Source organism: Rhinolophus sinicus, linkage group LG10 (assembly GCF_036562045.2).
Source record: "Rhinolophus sinicus isolate RSC01 linkage group LG10, ASM3656204v1, whole genome shotgun sequence".
In the NCBI taxonomy this organism is placed as follows: domain Eukaryota; kingdom Metazoa; phylum Chordata; class Mammalia; order Chiroptera; family Rhinolophidae; genus Rhinolophus; species Rhinolophus sinicus.
In genome coordinates, this window is record NC_133759.1 from 46,218,286 (window position 1) to 46,243,378 (window position 25,093).

Consider the following 25,093-nt stretch of genomic DNA (forward strand, 5'->3'; position numbering starts at 1 on the left):
ATCTAAGAAAAGTGAAATTATGCTAAAATTCAGTTCAAATGGTACCAACTAATCAGTTATCCACTCATAATGATGCTTGTTGGATGTCATGGGACACATAATAAAATTACACATGAAAGTGGGAAACATGACGATCAAATTTGGTCAATGAGAGTTCTTCAAGATTGAAAACATAGTTTTAAAAAATTGTGTCCTCCTGCTGAATAGTCAGCATGCTAACATTTACACGTCCAATATTCACAGTGATGTTGTATCGCAAGGATGACTCCGTACAATTACTGTGAACCAGGCCAATATGGTTGACATGAAGGAATGAGATAGAATTACTTTGCTTATCCATGTAAATTAACTATAAGAAAATGGTGAAAATTACATAGAAAGCAAATTCAAAATTTATTTCATGTGGAAATTCAAAGAACAGAAAGACTGAGAGGATTAATTTATTTCCTTTTAACTTCTGATTGACAAAAAGATATATTCAGGATCAAAGGTCAAAATAGGTAGTTTCAGCCACCCAATTGGTAGGGTGGTTTTATCACAGTTATCAGCTTATCATCTTGGTGCATTGTATTTCACATTCATTAATTAAGTTTTAACAAGGCGTCTTTTTTCAACATTCTTGAAATACATCCACTTCTTTGGCCACAGTTAATGCCCCATTCCAGGATAGTTTCATGCCATAACTAGGACAAACATTATCATCTCCTGAGTGCTCTAAACTCTCCAATTTCTAGTAACCATACTAACGTGAAAATCTGATTGTCCCACTTTCCACCTTAAAATCTTTCAACGGCTCTTTTTGTTCCCCTTGGGATATAGGTCAAACTCCCTGGCCTGACTTTAAAATCTTTTGTGAAAACTAATCTCTTTATCTTCTAGTCTCCTCTCCTGCATCTCTCATTTTTCACCTGCTCCAGCCAAACTGCTCTACAACCAGCAGGTACATTACAAATGTTATTTCCCCTGGAAACCTCAATATGTTTCCCGTTTCCTTCTGCAGAGTAATATTTGCTCATTCTTCAGGATTCAGCTTAGATGGGGCTTTCCCTGAGAACCCAGGATCTAGACTGGTATTTCTTCTCTGTTCTCCCCAGACACTCATGTATATTCATCTATCTCTTCCACCTTCTCATTATTCCACTGACAGCTCCCTGAGGGTAGGAATCCTGCCTTATTTATCTTAGTGGTTTAGGGCTTCACCTAATGCCCAACGGAGAACAGGTTTCTTATTATTAATTAAATAGTAACATAAGAATGAATGCAATAACTACTACAAATTGAGCTCTTAGTTTGTGCCAGTACTTTGCCTAATATTTTATATTATTTTTTTCTAATTCCATCTTCAAATGAGTTTTAAGAAGTAAATATTATCCTTTGTTCTTTAGAAGGGAAAACTTAAGTTCAGAGAATTTGAAACTTCCCAGCACAAAATAACTAATAATTGGTGAAACTGGACTCAACTCCTACCTGTTGGAATAGAATTTTACTCTTTTAGACTTTGTTATAATTCCTTTCAACATATTGGTATGCATAAAATTTAAAGAAACTCACCTTGAGATCCCTTGATACAAATGAGAATTAGGAAACGGGTGAGATTGAAGATCTGAAGAATTACACCAAAATGGCAACCTAGATGTGCAATTCTGACTGTGAGGTGCCACAGACAAACCACACAAAGCCCTGCACCCTATCAACATTACCACCTAATTCTTAGCAGCGTTAAAATAATTCGTGATCCATCCTATTAGCAATTTTCTAAATTATTCATGTTGAAATACTTTAGCTCCATATTTCCACATTTTCAAAAAATACAATAGGAAGATGTACTGTTTATTTTTGTATGTCTTGTGTGTTAAGGGATTGGGACCAAAATTAGTGAATTGATAATGTGGCTCCCTCACAACCAGTGTATACTATAAATGTATAAACAAATAGATAAATTAAGTTTTACTTAAGAAGATCAAACTCCTCAAATAAAAATATTTCTATCTCATCTTTTATATATATTATGCATATTAATTAGTTTATTTTTTCCAGACCTAATATTTTCTATTGTCATCTATTTTCATAGTGATTACCACTGTGGCTTTGGACCATTTTCATAATTTCCTATAATAATGTTAGACCTTCCAACCATGTATTTCAAAATATTAACTTAAGGCTTAGAGGTCCTTTCTAGTCTATGAATCTATATTTAATTTTTTATATCTCCATTAGAGGGAAAACCCTTATTCTGAAAATATTGACTTAGGGAAGATAATTTGTAAAGTAAACTTTTTGAGGCAAGAACACAAAATACATCCTAAAATACATTTTAAAGTTTAGAGGAAACATTCCCTAGTGCCAGAGGGTTGCATTCCATTTACAAGTCTTGAAAGAATGGGATTTTCAGAGGTAGAAAACAGCTTGATAAAGTCTATATTCAGAAATAAATAATTATTAATCCCTCTAGAAAACTTTTCTTCAAGAAGTTACAAATCCAAATTGTGTTAAATTTCATCCTAGGCCTCGTAATTCTTCTGATTCCTATATTCTCTGCTTCCTCCTTCCTTCCTTCTTCTCTTCCATGTCCCCAAAGCTTCCATTTAACTTCTCACAAGAATCATCATAAATGATATAGAAAAAGGGAGACAACCTTCAAATCCATTTCAAGCATATATTTTGAGTGTATTTATAGTGCCAGAGATTATTTGGCAAGTCTTTGCCCCATAATTAATGACAATAATAACAAAAATGATATCAATAATATCTATCATCTATTGAGTTCTTTCTACAAGAACCAGTACTGTGTTAAAAGTTTTGTGTAAGTTATTGCATTTAATTCTCTCTTAGACACACATTCATAGGAGATAAGTGCTATTAAAATTATCCTCATTTGTCAGATGAGGAAGCTAAATACCTGGTCCAAGGTCTTGTAGACAACAGAGGGGTGGAGATGAGATGCAAAGCCATGTAAATAAACTCTGAAACTGCTCTTAACCAAGGTCAAACTGGTTATGGTCTCTTATCTAGTACCCTCAGGAAGATTGCTGTGCTAAGATTCCCTTTTATTTTTCAAACGTCTTAGATGACTCTAAAAATAAAAACGGCATGACCAAGAACTCTAATGAAGCCTAGATTAGATATCTCTGAATGTAAATGTATAAAAGGAATCACTCCTTTTTGGAAACATTTGGTGTGCTTACCTGCTCCTTGATTTAAAATTCTGTGGAATAGTGTATCCTAACCTGGCCTGACTAGGGCAAGAAAAGTAAAACCCTTAGGGTGCAAAATTTAAGGAGGCACTCACTCAGTGCAAGTACAGGGTCTAACTCTGAGAATGAGCACTTCCTTAAATATTACTCCCTGGCCTCTCACTTCTCACACCCTAGTCCCACTTTGCACCTAACAATTTTAATTAAAATCTGGGTTTGTCTACCTTAGCTCAGAGGCCCAAATGGAACTTTATTTAGTACCACTGACCAGTGGAAAATAGTTTATTGTTTATTAATAATTTGTTCTTTTATTTTCTTCTTTAGAATATGACTTATATGTACAGAAAAGTCTCTGGATCTTCAGCAAAACATCTTATACTCTAAATTGTTTTCAAGGAAATAAAAATAATAGCTATCTTGGTATTGAAAAAGTGACTGAAAGATCATATACCATGTTTCCCCGAAAATAAGACCTAGCCGGACAATCAGCTCTAATGCGTCTTTTGGAGCAAAAATTAATATAAGATCGGAATTATATTATATTATATTATATTATATTATTATATTATATTACATAATATTATATTATATCATATTAACCTAGTCTTATATAGTAAAATAAGATCGGGGCTTATATTAATTTTTGCTCCAAAAGACGCATTATTGTCCAGCTAGGTCTTATTTTCAGGGAAATGTGGTGCATTAATTAGCCAAATTAAGAATTAATTGTCTTAGAACCTTGTGTTCCATGCACAGAGCTAATTACTAAAACACTGTCCCTAAAGTTCCTTATATAATAAAATTCTATGACACTAATAAAATTGCAGTGTGTTTGGAGGGCGTACTGCTTTGTTTTATACATTTTTAAGTTTACAAAGCATCTTCAGGAACAGAGGTCCTCAAGCAATACCTCTAAAATAGTTTTCTGTTGTAATTTTCCTAATTAGAAAGCGGAGGTGAGAGATGGGACTTACAAAATGCATCAAAGTAGCCTAATTAGTTTCCAACAAAGATTTTCTTTCTTCGTGTGCTTTCAGTTGGTCTTAAATCATTAATTTAATAATTTAAACTTTTTTTTCTCCTCAGAATTTCATACTAGTGAAAAGATGCGCCTGTAAAATTCTGCTTTTTTAAAACTTTTTGAAATCTTCAGGTTTCTTGGATTTTAACCAATATAATAAAAATAGTCTGGATAGATTGACATCTGTCCCTGTAACTTGTGCCAGCGCGACTCCTTTGGCCAGATAACCAAACCTGGTTCACAACCAACAAGTGTAACCAACCAACAACAACAAAAACATAAAGCATTTGTTTGTCTTGTTATGGAAATCTTCCTTTTGCTTATCATCTGTTAGAGTGAGGGTTTTGAATCAGTTGGGAAAAAGATACTAGAGACAGAGGCAAATGCGGGCCTTGATGCATATGAAGTTAGTTGGGAAAACATGGCTTAAACCTGTTACCAAAGTGTAATTGTTGTTAATCAATGAACCTAATGCCCATTAACTTAATGCACCCGGTTTATCATGCCTCCCGGAATCTCTGTCCTTTGGCAGTAACCACCCACAATGACTCTAGGCTTGGACATGCAGTGAGAGCTGATACATGTGCTTTCCTCTGAATTAAACTTACCCCTCAATCCTAGTCAGAGAAGCTGGAAAACTCTGTAGTAGAATCCCCCTTCCTCTCTACGACTCTTAAAAGGACAGAGAGTATCCAGAGTTTATCACAAGGAAGGAAGACGGAATCAGGAATAAAATTCTTATAGCCCAGAGGTAGGCAATCTGAGAGACAGCCATGGTCAGTCAGGACATATGTAGGTACGTATTAGGCATTGATACACTAACCACACCCAATAGAGAAATGTTAACTTTAATTGATGGCAGACTGGCACTGAATTCCTAAGCAGAACAATTATCTTGCATGGGGAAACATCAGAGAGAGGGGAGAGAAAGTTGTAACTCCTTTGCCAGGAGTGTCTTTCCCAGGAATAAAACAATAGAAGAAGAAGTGAAATATTTATTTCATGAATTAGTATCAATACGAAAGGAGAGAATATGCCATCTCTCCAACATCAACAACAAAATAAATTTATTGAGCACTTTCAGTGCACAAAGCATGATGTTACGCTAGGAAGCCAGCAGAGAGTCTGGCGTGTGCTCATCATTTCACATACAAATCAGACCTCACAATGACATGAAGTGGGAATTCTTATTTACATCTGAGAAGAAATAAAGTCTCAGCAGGTCTTTAATAATTGACCCATGAACACTAAGTTAGCAAATGCAACAATCTGACTTTAATCACATGTTCCTTATGTGACAGTCCAACCTCCTGCCTTATACTGTACTAGATACATATAATTCAAGGGTCCATGTACTCAAGGATTTAATAATATGTGTGTGTGTGTGTGTGTGTTTCTATGCTAGGTGCTGAAGGAGAACAGAGATGGAAGATGCCTCTGTTGGTTTGAAAGAGAAGGTTTTGGGGATACAGGAAGATATGGGCTGAGATCTATAAGCTCAAGCTAGAGCCTACATACCTTTACTTCAGTGTCTATTTCAAGTCCCAATTGTATGAAGACCACAAAGGTATCTGACACTCATTGCCCTTTCATTACAGTTTCTGACCTCATCATTAACTCATTACACAGAGGTTTTCACCCTGAAGCAACTCCCTTTTCCTTCAAGCTGTTTTCTCTTATCAAAATTTCCTTTTCCACAATTGTCAGAATAAATAACCTGCCAGTTTATAAACCAAACTTACACATAGTCTCTTGCTGTTTTTTTTTCTGTTCAAAAGGAAGCATTGAGACTGCTGATGAAGAGAGTTTGCAGAAAGGCCAGTGACCTGCATTCTTTGAGCAGAACAGCAATCATGATTTGCCAAGGGCACAGAAAAGTGAGTGACTTTGCTGTACATCATGATAGAGGTGCCATGTCTTACACATTATTTTAGGTTATTCTTTCTCAACTGGACACTCAACAAAGCCAATGAAGCAATGAAAATAAAGCTAAGGAAATGAGCAATTTCCTTTGATAGGCGTCAGCAGAGTCACATATAACACTGGGACAAACCAAATTTTTCTGACTAGGAACACAACCTAGACAGTCATACAGATTCACCAAAATCCAATCAATATCCTTCTGAACTTAATATCTTTCAAAGCTCTAAAAGGCTTATGCTCTAACACTGAATCATTGGTATTTCTCAACATTATCAGCTGGTAATGAAAGAAAGGGACTAGATGAAAACTATAAGCCTAAAACTCTTCTTTGGTATCTTTATATCTTCAGAATTAAAAGTATTCTGATATTTCTAAATGTTACATTGTTATACTGACTTTAATAGACTAATCAATATCTGATATGATACCCAAGTTTTATTGAATCCTTTAAGTAGAATGTCCAGCAATTCCTTTCATTGGAATCCTATTTTTAAAACTTAGACATTAAAATTAAGAAAAAAAAACAAAAACTAGTCTACTCAAATCAAACTGTATTTGGGATAAAGGTAAATTTTGCTCTTGACTCAAAATCTTGTTTCAAAATTATCAGAAGTATAAAGAGCATATTAGAGAAAAAAATGCAGAACAACTCTTTGTATATAGGACCTGTCTTGAATTTCAATACAGCACAATATATTATTCCATAATATTCTTTTTTATATTTTTATGTAAATATTTTTAATTGATTTAAACAGTCCTTTATAGACTTGAACTGTGGTTACAGAGACTTCAGAGAGCTTTCTAGTACTTTGCTCCTGTCTAAAATGAGTGAGTCAATAAGGTTTTTTCTGCCATATATATATCATACACTTTAGACACATGTCCTTGATTTCTGTGGCTGGTCCCTATCAGAAAGAGGCATAAATCTGTCCCTCAGCCTCTTGGACACTGTTAAAATGTTAGTATTGATGATATGCTTGCCCAGATTAAAGCTGAGTCATTCAAAAAACATTTATTAAGGGAATTTAAGCCAGTATTGATTATCCAAGGTGATGTGGAATCGGGAGAATATGAATTGTCAGACCAATGCACTACCTAACAAATTTAGTGAAAATTTTCACTTTCAAGCAAATGTTCAGCAAGCCCTAAAAAAATATTTTTTACAATAAACAAATTCTATTTCCCTTATAATAGACCTGCAAGCATTCTAATAGTACCATGTTTATTTAAGAAAATACAACTAGGAAAAACATCTGGAAAAAAATATCTTTTTTCCTTATAGGTATTTGCAAATATTTATCTGACAAACAAAACGAGAGCTATTGACCAATTTATAGTATGCCTGATGAGTAACACAGAAAACCATCCTGTTAAAGAGGCTAATTGAGTTTAGTGTGATATAAGTTTTACAGCATAATAAATTTCCATCTTTAACAAATGCTATCCTCTCTACTTTGAATTCCTATGAGCCAATATGCAAACCCATATATTTACAATAATATACGATTTTCAGTATCATATGAAAAATTATGAAGGGTGTAAGAGGGAAAGAATATATATTGCATCCTTTGTGTTGGTTTTTCATTTTTATGCCCAGAAGTATTTAAATCAAACTGTATCTACAAAAGCAAATAAAAGTAGAGACTTGTTTGAACAGTTAACCAGATAATTCTTTTACCAGGGAAGAACTTCAGTTTTTTTTTTCCTTAATAAGAAGAAGTTTTCGGGGCTCTCTCTGCTAATTAACTTGATTTGCTAAATTTCTCATCTTCCATTTTCCCCTAACTTTGCTACACACTGTTCATAGAGATTTATTAAAGCTCTGGATATGAAGAACAAAACTTGTCATACATGAATACGGGCGTATGCTTGCTTGGTGTGTGTGTATATGTATTTATGTTTGTGTGTGTGTATATATATATATGTTTTAATTACAATTTCAGTCAACATCTGAAAAAAATGCCACAAAAAGTTTTGGATTAAAAGGTCACCTGGGTGAAATTTGCACTTCATTGTGCACTTTTCTTGAACTTCATTTGTTTTCTTGCTAAGAGAAAATTATTGGTATTTCAGTAGGGATTCATGTTTTTCTAATCTTATTCATGACCAATAAGAATCTAAGTTTCCTTTGTTATACCTAATAATTGCTGAGCATTTTACTTATTTTTAAAACAACCATGCTTAAAGAATGCTGGTTGCACTGAAAGATACAAAAGCAGTTACGTGTATAGCAGTTTTAAAATAACAAATGAACAACTCTAGGGTACGTGAAGGGTCTGTTTCCTAGTTAGCTTATATTTCTTCAAGGGACTCCATGAAACGTTTGAATGAATACACACAATAGTCAGGGCCATTCTTTACTCAAAAATCAGAAATGATTATTGTCATCTAAGAGGATATGAGCTACTTCAGTATTGTTCTTTATCAAACTGAGAGTATGGGACCATGTTGTTGCTTTTCTTTATCATTGGTTATAGTCAGATAATTGGTTGGTTACATTTTGTTTTATGTAATATTTCTAAAGGCTCAGAACATGTTACTAACCCACGTATAGAATGCAAGTAAACTCTGAACCTGGATCTTTCACACAGAAAAGGGAAGAAGAATTACTGAGAGATGACCATCCATTCATATATTCATTGACCTGTCCATTTCTTTTCAACAGCTACATGTTGGGTTCCTACTGTGGCCAAGCAATGGGCACGCAGTGGGCATACAATGGTTGATAAGACAAACATGGTCAAGGACATTATAGCTTGTGGGTGAGACATGCATTAACCAATTGACAAGCCAGTTACCAAAATGTTCTATGTTTCTCTCTAGAGCCAAATTCCACGCTTCTGCATGAGCTTCCACCTCCTCTTGCTGAGTTCAGAACATCACTAGCAACTCCTGCAGTGAGAATATCACTGCAGAAATGTTCCACCTTTCTCTCTTTTATCATCATTTGTTTTCCTCCTTACAGAGCATTCCCATCTGCATATAATTGACTGTTCCTTCATCTATTATATATTTTTTGATCCTACTTCCCCGACTGTTCCATTCCTTTGCTACCTTGCACAACAGATCTCCTGGGAGAGCCATTTAAACCCAAGGTCTCAATTCCTCTCCTCTCCTGCAGCTTTCATTCTACTACAACTTCTCTTAACAAGGTACTAATGACCTCCATGTTCCTAAATGCAATGGGCAGTTCTCAATCCTACCCTCACTCAACCTATCAACAGAGAGTTCATCAATTCCTACTCTTTCATACACTTTCTTCACTTCGTTTCAGGACACCAAAGTCAGATTTTCCTATTAACTCACTGGTCATTTATCCTCAGTCTAATCTGGCTTCCCTCTCGTTTCCCATATATGTTACTGTTGGAAAGCCTGGGCCTTATTCCTTGGCTGTTTTATTTGCTCTCTCTGTTTTGTCCTTTAGGTGTCTCCAGGCTTAAAATACCAGTATGCAAATGACTCTCACATCCATATCTTTAGTCCTAATCTTATCTCTCTCCAATTCCAGATTAGTAAATTCATCTTCCTCCTTGAATCTCTACTTATTGTAAAATAAACACTTCCCAAACTGATCTTTTAATATTCCCCCTTCAGGACCTGGCCCACCTGCAGCCTTCCTCATCATAGTTAAGGGTAACTCCATCCTTCAAATCGTCCAGGCTAAAAACTTTGCTGTTATTCTCAACTCTCTTTTTCTTATCCCCATTGTTAATTTATCTGGAAATCATGTAAAGTGATCTCTTCAGAATATATCAGAACTCCAACTACCTCCTAACCACTTCTTCTGCCCAATCCCTGGTCTGAGCCATCACCATCTCTTACCTGGTATCATATAAGACTCTTGTAACTTGTCTCCCTGCTTCTATTTGCGTTCCCTTCCCCCAGTTTATTCTCATCTATAAACCTTCAACAGATCCCCATTTCACCCAGAGTAAAGCCTAAGTCCTTACACTACCCTATAAGTCCTTAGTGATCAGACTGTTGCTTACCGTTCTGATTTCATCTCTTTCCACTCCCTCTTTTCAGGTATACTGACCTTCTTAGATTCTGGAACATATTATAGGCACTCTCATCTTACAGACTGGATGCCCCTATGTCTAGAATGCTCTACTCCCGTCTGTCTACCTGGCTAATTCCTTTCAATGGCACTTTCTCTATGTGTCCTAATCAGAGCCCCTCCAAAGATTATAAGCAGAACATTTGATCTCCTTTACCTTGCTATACTTTATATTCCACCCCAAAGCATGTATCCCTTCCTAAGACTTTTTTGTTTTTCATTTTTGGATTACTGTCTGTCTCTACTTTACTAAAATGAAAGTCACATCATTATATTTGCCTTTTAAAATTAATCACCTGGACTGCTCTTCCTGCTGTGTTCTCTTAATCAGGCAACATCAGAATCCTGCAATGCTGAGGTTGGAAATAGACATCTCCATTGTTGCTACATTTGTGTTTATTATGCAACCCTCGATTTTACTTCCAATTGTCTTGTATACAAATCCAATCCAATAAAGCTGGGTGATTCTCTTAAATTTTTATGTGACAGAATAATCTATTCAGATAATAGCTTTGTTATTTTAATTTTGGGGTTTTTTTGTTTGTTTGTTTTGTTTGGCCATAAGCACTCCACATATATATGAAAGCATTTTCTTACCTCATCTTTCCATACCCATTCCCCACCACCAAAGTTAGGACACCATGAGCTCCACCCTAAATGTGGAGCTCGTAAAGTCTTGAGTTAAATAGCATGAAGGTCCTGATCTCCACAGGAAATGTTAAGAGCTGAGAAATGGGAGATAGAAATGGAAAAGGGAGAATGGGGTAACAAAAGGTAATGCTGAAAATACTGGAGGCAAACCCTGCCACCTTGGCAACAAATAAAAGAAATTTTTCAGTCTCAAGTCATTGACTTTAAGTTTGAAATTGTCACTTCTTACCCTTGTGACTTCTGGCAAGTTATAGACATTTCTGAGTCCTAATTTTCTGGTAATGAAATAGAAATAATATTACCCACTTCACAGAGTTGCTGTTTTCCTAGCATGAAATGGGATTACAATGTGCAAAGCATCTAGTTATTGCTGGCATTTGATAGGCACTAATAAGTGGTAATTCTTATTATTATTGTCTTTATTACCAATTTTCTCAGGAACAGTTGGAGCTAGTAATATTGTGACTCAGTACTCTTCAATCATTTCTCTATTAGTCATTGTTACTGCAAAACAAGCAACTACAAAATCTCCTTGGCATACAACTCTCTGCTTGTATTTCTTGTTCACAAATGCAAGCTGGATGGGGTGTTTCTGTTACATACCTTGGGAGCTGGGATGGCTGTGATTTACAGTCCAGTTGGCTTGACGGCTCTGCTCCAGAGATCTCTCGTCCTCCCTCCAGGTCAGCTGAACATGTTCTTCTCATGGCAGCTGAGAAAACAGAAAAAAGAATATGCTCAACTATGCAAACATATTTCAAACATCCGTTTGCAGCATGACCTACTAATATACCATTGGCTAAAGCAAGCTATATAGCCTATCTAAAGACATGGGACAGGGAAGTATAGCTCTGCCTTTTGTGGGAAGGACTGAAAAGTTATATTGCAAAGCACATCAGTCAAAGTGGGGAGGTGGAGGAACTGGGGCCAATTCAACCTTCAAAAATATCCCAGACTCAAAAGAAGACAGATGGCAATAACAGGTCAATCCCTGCTCCCTTAGACCCACACTTGAGAAACAAAATGGAATCCAGTATTTCATGCTAAGATCAAATGAGAAATATGCATTGATATTTTTAATTAGAATTATTGAAACAGTTTACCATGAAAAAGTAAGATTTAATGCAATGAGAAAAACCCATGGGAATACTTCTATTCTTAGGATTATTTCCTTGGGATATAAAAGAAAACATAAACCAGTAAGGTATTTTATTTTATTATTTATTGAGCTATTTGTCCAATAAAGATTTATTGAACACCTACTATGTGCCAGGCAGCATGTTTTATCAATAGCCAATTATGCGTTAGGAGAAGGGTGAAGTGATAAATGAAAAATGGAGATTTCACTGGAGTAGGGAAATTAAGATATATAGAGATAAGAACATTAAAAAGTCAAAACTGAAAAATGACATAAAAAAGGTACTGCAGGAGGGAGCAAATTACATCTAACTGAGAATATGCATACATACATATTAAAGAACTTAGTTTTTAAAAATCTATGAATGTTGATAGAAAATCAATAAACCATAAAAAGACTCCAATTGAAATTGATGTGATTTTGTGTCAAAATCTGATGTAGCTACACAATTTCTCGGTATACATTTCTAAGTAATCAGTTAAGATTGGGGCTTCAAGCTTTGTAAATAAAAACCTAATCTGGCCTCTGAGAAATGAGTTCCTTTTATTAATGCAGTGCTGGAAAGGAAAAAGAATCAGAAGAGGACTCAAATGGTTTCCAATGAGAAAAGATTTGCATAAGTCATCTGATTCTGTACAGCTATTATCTCTAAGTCATTATTTCCTGCCTGCCAGTAATAATTTTATTTGGTTGGATAATCACACACAAGCCCATGTTTAGATGAATATTTTTCATTTTGCCTAATGAGGAACTGGAGAGGAAATTCATTTTTGTCCAATGAAAAGCACTTAGAGAAACATTATAACTTTGTTTTTATAAGGTTAATCTTAGTAAAATAGATAGAAATTTGTGTATTTGATTTAGTGTTATTTCACTATTAGAAATTAACCCAACCATGACAGATTATGCTCCATGCTAAGAATTATTTGCTACTTTCTATAAACTTGTTAATTCTGATGTACAGACTAATGTGGTAAATATTTAGCTAGGAGGTAAAATACCGAAGCTGTGAGCACACTTTTTTTTAATTTCTTTCAAAATAATTTTTGTCTTAGAAAAATGAATAAAACTTCCTGAGTTTAATTTAAACAGGTGTGATGATAGTTAACAATATTTTCTACAAAGAGAAGGATGTTTTTTAACTTTCCAAACACAATAGCAAGTTTAAATTATATGAAGCTCTTGGGAAAAAAAAAAGAAATACAAAAATAATTTATACTGGAGACTTATTACAATTCTGATACTCCTGAGTATGTTCCTTTAAATGTAACCATTTCGATTTCCATGATTTGTAAAATTTACGCATTCCTAAATAGACTTTTATTTATCAAATCTTATTTTCCCAGTGACTTACATAATCACATTAGAGCTATTCTAGTTTCATTTGAAATTATCTATCTTTAGTGGGGGTTCTCAACATTTTGGTTGAAAATATTTTTCCCCTGTATTCTGTTATTCACCGGCAATGTTTGCTTAAGCTGTTTTATGCATATATGTAAACTGGAAATCATGAACACTTCTATACATATGAATACTTTCTTGACAATTCAGAACTAATCCATCGTCTCTGCTAGCCAAATTCTTTGGAATAAATCATCACCTTCTATGGTCACTAAACCTCATGTGTCATATTTATGAATATATTTATTCTTATTTTTAAAAAGTTATTTTTACTACTTATTGGCCACAATTCTCTGCTTCAATACTTGTATTAGTCCTGGTTATCAGTTGCAATTAACAGAAGGTGGCTCTGCCTAAAATGAGCTGAAAAGCAATTTATTAAAAAGTCACTGGGCATCTCACAGAAATATTAGGAGGGAAGGGGAACTATGTTTAAGGTTAAGTAGCCATAAAAGTATTCCAGATCGAATCTGGTGAGAAAAGAAAACTGCTGTTATCCGAGCGACTAAGGAATGGGAAGGGAAAGAGGAGAAGGAGAGAGATTTCCCGCATCACCTTCTTCTTAGGTCACCATCTTCCATGTCAAAACTAATGTCTATGACTTAGTTTTAAGGCTGGGAAAGGAGGTACAAAGCATTCTCTACTCCTATTGTCACAACCAAACTTTTCTCCTCACTGAGCCCGTAAACTGAAGAATTTCTCATATATAGAAGAAAATTCAAATCCTGGGAGGCCAAAATGAACACACTTGTACCCTATAGCTCTACAGTATTATTTCAGAAATCATGGAATGATAAGTTCGTAACAATGCAATAAGCTTACACATGTGGTTATAACAAAACAACAAAGCAAGTAGAAAAAATAAATAAATAAATAGATAGGGAAATGCTACATTTTATATCCAGCTTGAAGATTCATAATGCACACAAGCATAAAAGTACTCTAAAATTTCCACAGTGAAGAAAATTTGAAATACAATTAAGCCCAGAATTTTCAAAACTTACTTGACTTTGGGGGGGTGGGATATATATACATATATATAGCATATCTCACCATCATGAGAAAGATGGTGGATATATGGATGGAAGTAAGGTTGGAAAGAAGGATGATGAGGGTGGAAATAGATGTTAGATATACACATAACAGTGTCTACCATAACATATATAACACACACACACACACACACACACACACACACACACATATTATGGTAGACACTGTTATGTGTATATCTAACACCTATTTCCACCCTCTTCATCTTTCTTCCTAACCTTAATTCTGTCCATGTATCTACCATCTTTCTCATGACCTTGTTCAAGTAAGGCCGACTTCATCCCAGGCCCAAGCAAATGTACTACTTGACTAGTAAGCTAATCATGGACATGTGATGTATTTCCATCCAATGAGATGTGAGTGTGTTACAAGCGCCTGGAAGGGCAGTCACCACATTTCAGTCTCCTCTTGAAAATGAAGGGGACATTAACCCCCCGGCAGGGCCCTATGTCCCTGCGTGGTACTCGTGACATGAGTGGAAAACAAAGTACTGATGTGCAGGTTCAGGTAGAGTAACACAGCTTTATTTGGGAACAAATGTCCCTCCAGAGGCCAATACTCTAATAAGCACAAAAGGTTATACAGAATAGAATAGAATTTAATAACGAACCAAGTCCCAGAGTCAATCCGGATGGAGAAGGTTCCAGGTCTGGGAGAGGCCACTGGGCCCACGATGAGTCTTGCAAGGAAGAGATTCAGAGAGTCTGGGAGTATGGTGGCTTGCACTTTGCAGAGGATCATAGCTTGAGCGCCCAATCAGAATTCTCATAGCATTGCTCTGGAGTTCTGCTTTTATCCTTTTTTCTTGGACTTGTTTATTTTTTAGGTGATAACCAGAAGTTGTTTGCCAGGAGTTTTTTACCTCTTAAGTGATAACCAGAAGTTGTTTTGGTAAAGGTGTTTATCACTCAATTTTGTTATGCTCAGTTTCACACAAAAACATGTTTTTCACCTTATTCTTCTCAGTCTCACACATGTGTGGCCATAGTCCTGTCCCTACTAGTAAACAATTTATTCTGCAAACCTCAATCCAACATATATAATACAGTTTATATGCTCTATACAGAGTGAATGTTGGCTAGGGTTTCTGGGAAATTTTCTTCAATCTTACAGATAATGACAAATATGCATTGGACTCTATTCTTAAAGACTTTGTCATGTTTAGATGGGATGCCTTTCATTATTGTAGCCATCTTGCAAACACAAAAGGGGCCAGCCTGAGGAGAAAATCTACAGGAAAAGGAAGGCAAAAAGTAATGCCAGCATCTGTATCATACAGTATGTGCTGTCATTTCTCATTAAGGGAAATGATACATTTTCTTTTTCTTAAGATTTTCAAAACATCTCACGAAAAAATATGTTGAACATCTTGATCATGTTCCATGAGATATACTTTGGAAACTATCAATATATAAACTTTTGAGTTATAAGGCTTGTTTTGAATACCACCTTCCTAGTATTTTTTCCTATTATTATAAAAAAAATAATATTCTCCTTCCAGCATTATTCTTGATAAACTGCATTTTATTTGAATGCATATTATTTATTTATTTATTTATTTATTTGAATAAAATAGTTGTAGCTGATTAATCAGGCAAATAAAAACATTTTTGAAATCTACTATGATTGTTTCCCTTCTTGTGCAAACGTGGATTAAACATAAAACATTGCATACAGTTCTTTCACTCAAGAAAGACAGAGTCTAACCTTAAAGTTGGCATGGCAGAGAAGCTATTGTTTAAATTTTAAACCATGTCTGATTATGCTGTTTGATCAGACCTTTTGAGAAGCAAGATTGAAGTTACAAACTTCAGTGCATGAAGGGCAAGAATTCATACACATTATCTCGCACTTTACTTGCACCCTGCAAATTCTGTCTCAGAATGTGGTACCTTTCCTTAGTTCTAATGTTATGTGGACAACAACTCTTAATTTCTGGAAGCCTAATAATGGTTTAAGAACCATTGGGGTGTGCAAAAAAAAAAAAAAAAAGAAAAAGAAAAAAAAAAGGTACATTTGTCAAAAAAAAAAGCTATTTAAAAGATTAAGAATCAAAGGCACCAATAGTTTGCAACAACGTAGTGATCAACAGATACCCTGTCTGTTGTAATATGAGAGCATCCCTTTGGCTTATCCTTCCTATGCACAGCCTACCATAAAAATGTCCTTCCCTCTACCAGCAGTTTCTCCTGTGGGTACCATAGCCCTCAGTCGAATAAGGGTGAGGGAGTTCTGCATAACTGTGAAATCCAAGACAGTAGTCAGTACTGTGAGGGTGGAGAAATTAGCCAAGGAGGAGAGAGCAGGGAAAGGGAACAAGGAGGCAGCTGACACTGCTCCCACCCCCTAACAAATCTGCAACACTTTCTTCTAACTTCTAAAGTTTCTTCTACCACTCACAACAAGATAGATATAGATAGAGAGCAAGGGAGGGAGGAAAAGAAGGAGTGAGAAAGGGAGATAGCGAGGGAGGCAGGGAGAGTAAGAACAGAAGGAGAGCGGACGGAGGGAGGGAGGGAGAGAGAGAGAGAGAGAGAGAGAGAGAGAGAGAGAGAGAGAGAGCATGCATTTTCAACTAATATGTTATTGTATTGAGTGTTCTTAAAACTCTGAACTCCATTTTTTTCTCTTTTTTTCCCTTAATATTGGAGGCAAATAAGTCAATCTTAAATCCATTCAGTGTCATTAAAAAAGATAGTATATGAGTTTATCTGTTCATATATTCCTTCACTCCCCCTTACTGCAGTTGAAGGTCAACTATTCTCAGAATAGAATTTCCACTAGTTCATATTTCCTTATTGTACCCCCAAAGTTGTCACCACAAAACTTAATTCTAGTTCAGTAATCATTTTAGAGACATGCATTGTAATATAAACATACATATTGTTATTATTTATGATTTATCATTCAACCAATTTACATTGAGGTTTCAATCTAGACAGTGAAGCGTGAGTGACATTTTGTGAGTGAGGAATTTTTGTTCTTTGCCCTTTCACGCATTCATCCCTTCCTTGCACATGTATTTATTTAAAAGGAATTAATAATTTTTTCTACTTTTGCAAGTTTGGAAGTTTCTATGCAAAACTAGAGTGACTATATTCAATGACATAGTATGGATGTCCTCATACTAAGCTAATGCTCAGAACCCTCGCCAGATCCCTCAGAATTCCAGATACTATGCATAGAAGTCATTTGATAAGTTAATGGTCTAGGCTGAGCCAACCTGAATAGACACTCAGGATTTAATTTATTTGGGGGATAGATCCTTCATAGAATCCTTACTACTGTGTTTCCCCAAAAATAAGACCTAGCCGGACCATCAGCTCTAATGCATCTTTTGGAGCAAAACTTAATATAAGAGCTGGTCATATTTTAATATAATATTTTAATATAATATAAGACCAGGTCTAATATAATATAATGTAATGTAACATAATATAATATAATACCAGGTCTCGTATTAATTTTTGCTCCAAAAGATGCATTAGAGCTGATGGTCTGGCTGGGTCTAGTTTTCGGGGAACCACAGTAGCTCTAGGAGACTGAGTTGTGCCAGGAATACTCAGCGCGCACCTCCAGCTGAAGCCTTCTCCCACTTCTCTCCCAACAATCTCAGTGAAAAAGCCCTGACTGACTCTTGGTTGTGGGCTGCTTGCTAAGATGGCCCCTAGTGATCCCCAGTTCCAGGTATTCCTGACTCTGCTTCAGTGTGGGATGGACCTAGTGATTCACTCCTAATGAATAGAAAGCAGCAAAAGTGACAAGATGTTTATAATCACTGTACTTTGCATTATATGTCCAAGACATATATGTACTATATGCAAGTATATACAGTTAGGTAACAGTACAGTGGCAATCATATTGCAATATAAATATATCAAATCAATGTGCTATACCTCTTAAACTTTCACAATGTTACATGTCAATTACATCTCTTTTTTTTTTTTTTAAGTGACAAGCTGTTACTTCTGAGATCAGCTTACAAAAGACTGTGACTTCTGATTTGCTCACCCACTCTAGCTCTCCCATTTACACACTTTTATGGAATCCAGCTGCCATGCTGTGAACTGCCCCCTTGGAAAGGCCCATATGGTAAGGAACTTAGGGCTAAGCCTGCTAGGAATTGTTTCTGCTAACAACCGTGTGAGTGAACCTAGAAACGGGTCCACCCCAGCAGAGCTTAATGAGGACAGTGGCCTAGGTCACACCTTGATTGCAGCTTTGTGAGGGACCTTGAGCCAGAAGACCCAATTAATCAGCTACCGGATTCCTGACCCATAGAGACTATGAGGTGGTAAATGTACATTGTTTTAAGCTGCAAAATTTGGGGGTAATTGCAATGCATTAACATATAGCTGATACACAAACTAATAACTAAACTAATTATCAAAACTATACATATATATAATGTGTGTATATAATTACATAAATCATTATTTATATAAATATAAAGTATAAATATGTGTGTGTGTACACTTAGCTGATCGGTTATTATTCTTATTTTTACTTATAGGCCCATCTTTCCTATTTAGATTGAAGGGACGAGGTATTTTGGCAGCCATAACACAGAGTGCCCAGCACATGATAGGCACTTAAATATTTAAGGACATAGGTTCTCTTTTCTTCTGAACCTTGGAGCCTCATTAAACATATAACAAGATAAATCCTCAAAGAATTGGCTGTATAGATAACTAACTTTTCCTACAATGTTATCAGCTTTAAAAGACAATAAGGGGAGGGATTAAGGGTTTGGATCAAGTCAGACACATCGGGGTCTCCTTGATTTCTCCACTGTCACTGCAGCCCAGTGCCATGGGCAAGTGTCTTACTGCTTTGAATCTGATTCCTGATCTGTAAAATGGGGGTATTAAAATAAGTACCTCACTGGGTTTGGGGGAGGGTTACGAGATGAAGGGGAACAGCATTTTGCCTGGCACAGAAGAAGTCTACTAAGTATCAATAATGATCATGGTGGCTTTTAAAGAAGTTTTACATACTTGTACATTATCTCTTTTAATCATTAAAATAATCATTTGATAGACATTGTTGGATCTTAATTTCACCACATAAACAAAGTTGGGACAGTTGGGACTAGTTATCCATTGTCAAAGGTTAACTAGTCAGGTAGCCTGAGGGCTTGCTTTTGAGTCAATGGCTTCAGTGAAATGAGATAATGAGAGATAGGGCTCACCTGGCCCATACTGTACACTCAAATGTTAACTGGTATTATTGGATTGTTAAGACAAAAATCTAGAGTTTTTGACTCAGTTTAGTGGCCTTTCTACATAAGACCCACTTCCGTCTATTCTTTTTCTTTTTTTTCTCTCATTTTTCCAGATGCCCACTGTATTAATGATGGTAACAAAATTAAGACATGGAAATAAGGTCAAGGGCTGCTGATTCATAAAAGAGCTTGTTTTTCCAGAGGTGTCTGGAAACATTGTTTAATAAAATGCAGTCTGAAAACATCCAAGCTTTAATTCCTTATTAAATCAGAAAGAGTAGATATTTTAGCCACATTCGATAGTCTCATTAGGTCTTATCATCTAATTATATTTGCTTGCATTACTAAAAAAAATTGTGTTTACTGGGGATAAATAAGATCTGAAGAGATTACAAGTGAAGAAGGCTTAATAAATAAAAAGAGACTTGGATCAAAGAAAAATACATCTACCTCATTCAATGGTGGATGTATTTACGATTATTGATTGGGGAAGAATGCTTCAAATTTTTTTTTTTTTTTTTTTCTGCTTAACCACAGAAATTTATTTTCTTACAGTTCTGGAAGCTGGAAATCCAGGATCAAAGTGTCAGCAAGTTCAATTTCTTCTGAGGCCTCATTCCTTGGCTTGTGTAGTTGCTTTCCTGCTACATCCTCACATAGTGTTTCATCTGTGTGCACACATTTTAAATTTTAAAAATATAAAACACAGACATTTTATAGGAAAGGAAACAATTGTTTCACTTTAGCCATCATAAATCTTTTCTGGATGAAAACAAAACACAAATCAATTCTTAAATACTGGTTGCACATCAAACATTATTTTGAAGTAATTATGGTAAAAATTCCACCTGAAACAGTACTCACATATAAAAGTCATTGCATGGTTTGCTTACGTACAATATCTAAACCTTCTGCTCCTCTCCCTTTCTCTTCTACCCAAGAGAAAAACTGCCTGCATCCCATATTAAAGGTTGGATTAAAGAAAGGTCATCATTAGGATTAAAGGTAGAATTGGGATTTAGTGCTTAAGAGCATCAAAGTAGTTTTTTTATTCTGTTTGTAATTTTCTGCATAAATTTTATCTGCTATTAATAAAAAGAAAAATACCTAACACTAAAGACTAAAGACAATATGTCTGTTATTATTCTAAAATCCTTGGTGGTATTACCTCATTTATTTCTTATAGAAATCCTGTGAGGCAGACATTATTATTCCCCATTTTGCAGATTAACAAAATGAGGCACAGAGAGTTTAGGCCGTTTGCTCAAGGGTATGTCAGTACATGGTGGAGTCAGAATTTGAACCCAGTCATATGAACTCCATGTTCTTTACCCGTCATGTTCTACTACATCTGATTCAGATCACTTTCAACACCATGACTTTTCCAGTCCAAAACTTAGAGGAAAGAATTGAAGAAGCAAGCCTGCAGAAGGTGTCAGCAGTTTTGTTCAGTGGTAGGAAAATTCCTCTCCTGCATACATCCCCTGGAAATGGTCATGGCAGTAAAACACCGCTCCTTTCCCATTCCAAGCTTCCTAGAGCTGGAAAGTATAGGATCAAGTTGTGGATGTCCCAGTCCTCAATATTTTAAGCCACAAGAATGGCAGAAAATGATGGTTAACAACAAGGCACAAATTCATGGGAAGAAAGCCACACATAACAAATGAGCAACGTCTTCTATTATAAGAATTTTTCCCCCTACAGGTGTCTAAAAATCTGAATGTAAAGGAAATTGGGTTTTGTTGGTAAAGAGTGATGGGAGGCATTTGTTTAAGCTGCCACCCAAGGCGAACAAAGTGACATTATCTTCCCTATGGAAAACCAGCGCCCAGAAGCAGTGGCAGAAGATGTGTGCAAAGGAGACAGGCGTGGGTGACAACATAGTTTTCCAAGCAATCGGAGTCCTCTAGCTGCACTCTTCTTCGTCTCAGCCCCTATGGGGCTTTGGCAAAGCACAGAATAAAAAGATATTTTCTTGAAAGAAATGGGATGAATTATGTCAGACTTGAGTTAAGGCGCTTTGTAATGAAGCCCAGGCCTGTGCTGCATAGACTGTGGTGTAGATTAGGAGAGAACAAAGGCTTCATTACAGTTTGTTTCCTTTCAACTATCAGTCACCCATTTCTTAATGTGAATTTCATTCTCGCATTATTCCTGAGGGTTGATTTGAATTTAGCATTAATAAACCTCACAGCCAGATATAATAATTTGTTGCTGTAATGTGTCCTTTATATTCAGACTTTTATTTTTTTTATGGGGGGCGTGCTTAGTATTAAACTGAGAAAGACAGTTTTAGGCAACACTCTCTATATCTTAGAAAAGATGGGAAATATTTTTGCAGTTCTTAGAATAAACATTTCCAATGTCAGTTATTCTAAAGTATATTAAACACAAAGAAAGAAATCCCCACTTAAAAAAAAAATCAAACAGGCTCGCTAATTTAGGTTTTTCAGTGTGTGTGTGGTTTTTTTTTAATTCAATAAATACTTATTGTGTCTCTTATCCATTTTTCAAGTTCTGAGGATAGTTAGAAATAACCTAGATGTTCTTTAAGCTTACATCCTAGCAAACAGAAATAGCTGAAAAATGAGTATAGACTCATCAGTAACAATGTAAAGTAATCAATAATAATTTTAGACAGTGAAAGTGCTATTAAAAATCATTTCAATGAAAAGAAAAAAATCACCCAACTTTACTTTTCCTCCCAAGAAACATGCCTTCTAAATATAAATTGTAAATTGTAAAAGGTCACTTAGCTTCCACATAAAGTGAAAATAAATAGTGATATATTTTCATTGGGGCAACTTGAGATAATAAACTATTGTCTAGGAGGCATCCCAAGGTCTGAACACATTCTGGAATGATTCGATCGATATAAAGCATGCTACAACTGACAAATGCCAAGTGTTTGGCAGGAGAGAATGGGAATTGTGGCTGCTACCGGCATGGAGGTCTAAATCCAGAAATTAGACCATTGGATGTTTAAAAACCAATAATACCAAATATACCACATCCTTACTGAAATTTTCCCTGATGACATTAATCAATTTTAATTTGACCAATTTCTGACTTCTTAAATGCCTTAACACTCTCAATGGCATAATTTTAAAAGTTAAAAATAAATTAATTGGCATTGCACATGTAGTGTTTTATTCTTTTTGTTTGCTCTGCCTATATATGTTCTCCACAAGCGTTGAAGCTCCTCACAACATATATGACTTTATATAATATATATTAGGTCATCAGTGGCTGCTACAAATAATATGGTCGGTAGATACATGTGATTTCAAGATACATGATCAAGTGAAAAGGTTCAGAAAAGAGAGTTTAAGCAATTCATGTTTTACATAAAGTATAATTTGGTCCATTTGGTGCTGTGATAGGTGGAAAAAAGAGTATGGCTCTTAAACCAAGCCACAGAACATATGGGAGGAGACCTGGGGGAGATCATATGGAGCCACAGCAAAAACAAATTTTTAAAAAACCCAACCTTGTATTAAGACAGGTAGGAAATCAGAAAAGGAGCAGAAAGAGAGGGCAGAAGGAAGCAAAATACACATGCAGTGCCTCCTGAGGACTGGAAACCAGGCTGCCACTGTGGGGTCCTCTGCAACAAAGACACCAGAGGAAGTTTCAGTAGCTTCCGCTCAGCGAAAACAGGAGTGAGGCAGTAGAGTGGCAGGATCCTGGTCTGTTAAACCAAACTGCTTGGACTACCGGCTCTGCCACTTACCAGCATTGCTAGCTAAGTTATTTTGCAGGTTACCTAACCTCTACATGCCTCAATACCTCCAGGTTAAAAAACAAACAAACAAACAAAAACATTGAGATGTTGATAATAAGAGTACATATTTCATAGGGCTATTGTATGGATGAAACCACATAGTTTGTGCTAACCTTAGAACTGTACCTGGCATGTAGGAATAGAGTATACATCAAGGGAGACTACCTGAGGTCTAAGAAGGCTGCTGATGGGTGTTAAGAATGTTTGACGAGGCTGGTTGAGGTTCAATATCGAATCCTGCATTTTAGAGTCAGGATGGAGCTTGATTCTTCTTGGAACATTTCTAGCTCAAAGAAACAAAGGAGAGACCTAGTACTGCAATATAATTATCAGGAATACTCTAGATGAAATTTTTAAAAGTCCAGTTACTAACATATAGGTTCAAGGAAAAGGAAACCCCAGGAAAGGAATATAGAATAAACATGACCTTACACTGAGACATCAGAGTACTGGCAGTTGGACAGTAGAACAGGGATTGGTCCAACGTGGGCAAGGATACAGAGGTTAAGTGGCTTCAGCTGTGGGAATTTGCAAGCAGAGGTTTCCAGAAATTGGACAGAGCAACTGTGATCTTGAGAGGAAGGCAGCTGTTACCATGTAACTATCAGCTACCAAGAGAAGCATGGCATATTTACAGGAATGAAGCCTTTTTCAGACACTTAGTAAACTCTAAAGCCAGAGGGTGGGTCTCATCTTGACCTTGGTGGTGACCACCCTTTCCCTACCCTTTGTGACAACTCAGTTACTCTACAAAATCTTCATGTGAGCTCTCTCCCAAAACAAATGACCACTTAGACTTTGTAGCAAACATTTGGCAGTTTGACTGGGTATGCTGTCATTTTATTAAGGATAACATTTTTGGCTGAACTTCACAATGTGACTATACATCTCGAGTACCTGTAACAAACTGTTTTTTCCCTAATTTATTGTGATACAAGTGACCTTTAGTACTGTGTAAGCTTAAGGTGTACTATATGATGATTTGATACATGTAAATTGCAAAATGTTTACCACAATAAGGCTGGTTACCACATCCTTCACCTCACAGTTACCATTTTGTTGTTGCCATGGTGAGAACAATGAAGCTCTACTCTCACAGCAACTTTCAAGTTTACAATACAGTGTTGCTACTTGTAGTCACCATGCGGTACCTTAGATTCCCAGAACTTATTTCACTTACAGCTGAAAGTTTGTACCTTTTCATGAACATCTCCCCATTTTCCCTAGTCCTCAGCCCCTGGCAACCACCATTCTACTCTCCATTTTTATCAGTTTGATGTTTTTGGATTCCATATAGGTGATATCATACAGCATTTGTCTTCCTCCGAATTAATTCACTTAGCATAATTTTCCAAATGGCAGGGTTTTCTTCTTTCTTATGGCCGAATAATATTACTATATTTACTATATCACTGAATAATATTTACTATGTTGCATTTATTGATTTGCATATATATGTTGCATATATATATGCACATGCACACACACACACACACACACACACACACACATATATGTCACATCTTCTTTATCCATTCATCTATAGATGGACACTTAGGTTGTTCCCATGGTTTGGCTATTGTGAATAATGCTGCAGTGAACATGGGGGTGTAACTATCTCTTTGAGATCCTGATTTCATTTCCTAT

The 25,093-nt window shown here is 35.9% G+C and overlaps 1 long non-coding RNA gene across 1 annotated transcript in view; it reads right to left on the reverse strand.

The window, feature by feature from the left end:
* The window catches only part of LOC141567134 (uncharacterized), a 236,217-nt gene that overhangs the window by 124,091 nt on the left and 87,033 nt on the right, over positions 1-25,093 (reverse strand). Inside the window, exon 3 of the long non-coding RNA XR_012489528.1 lies at positions 11,450-11,558. This is a non-coding gene — a long non-coding RNA (uncharacterized LOC141567134). The remainder of the gene's footprint in view (positions 1-11,449; positions 11,559-25,093) is intronic.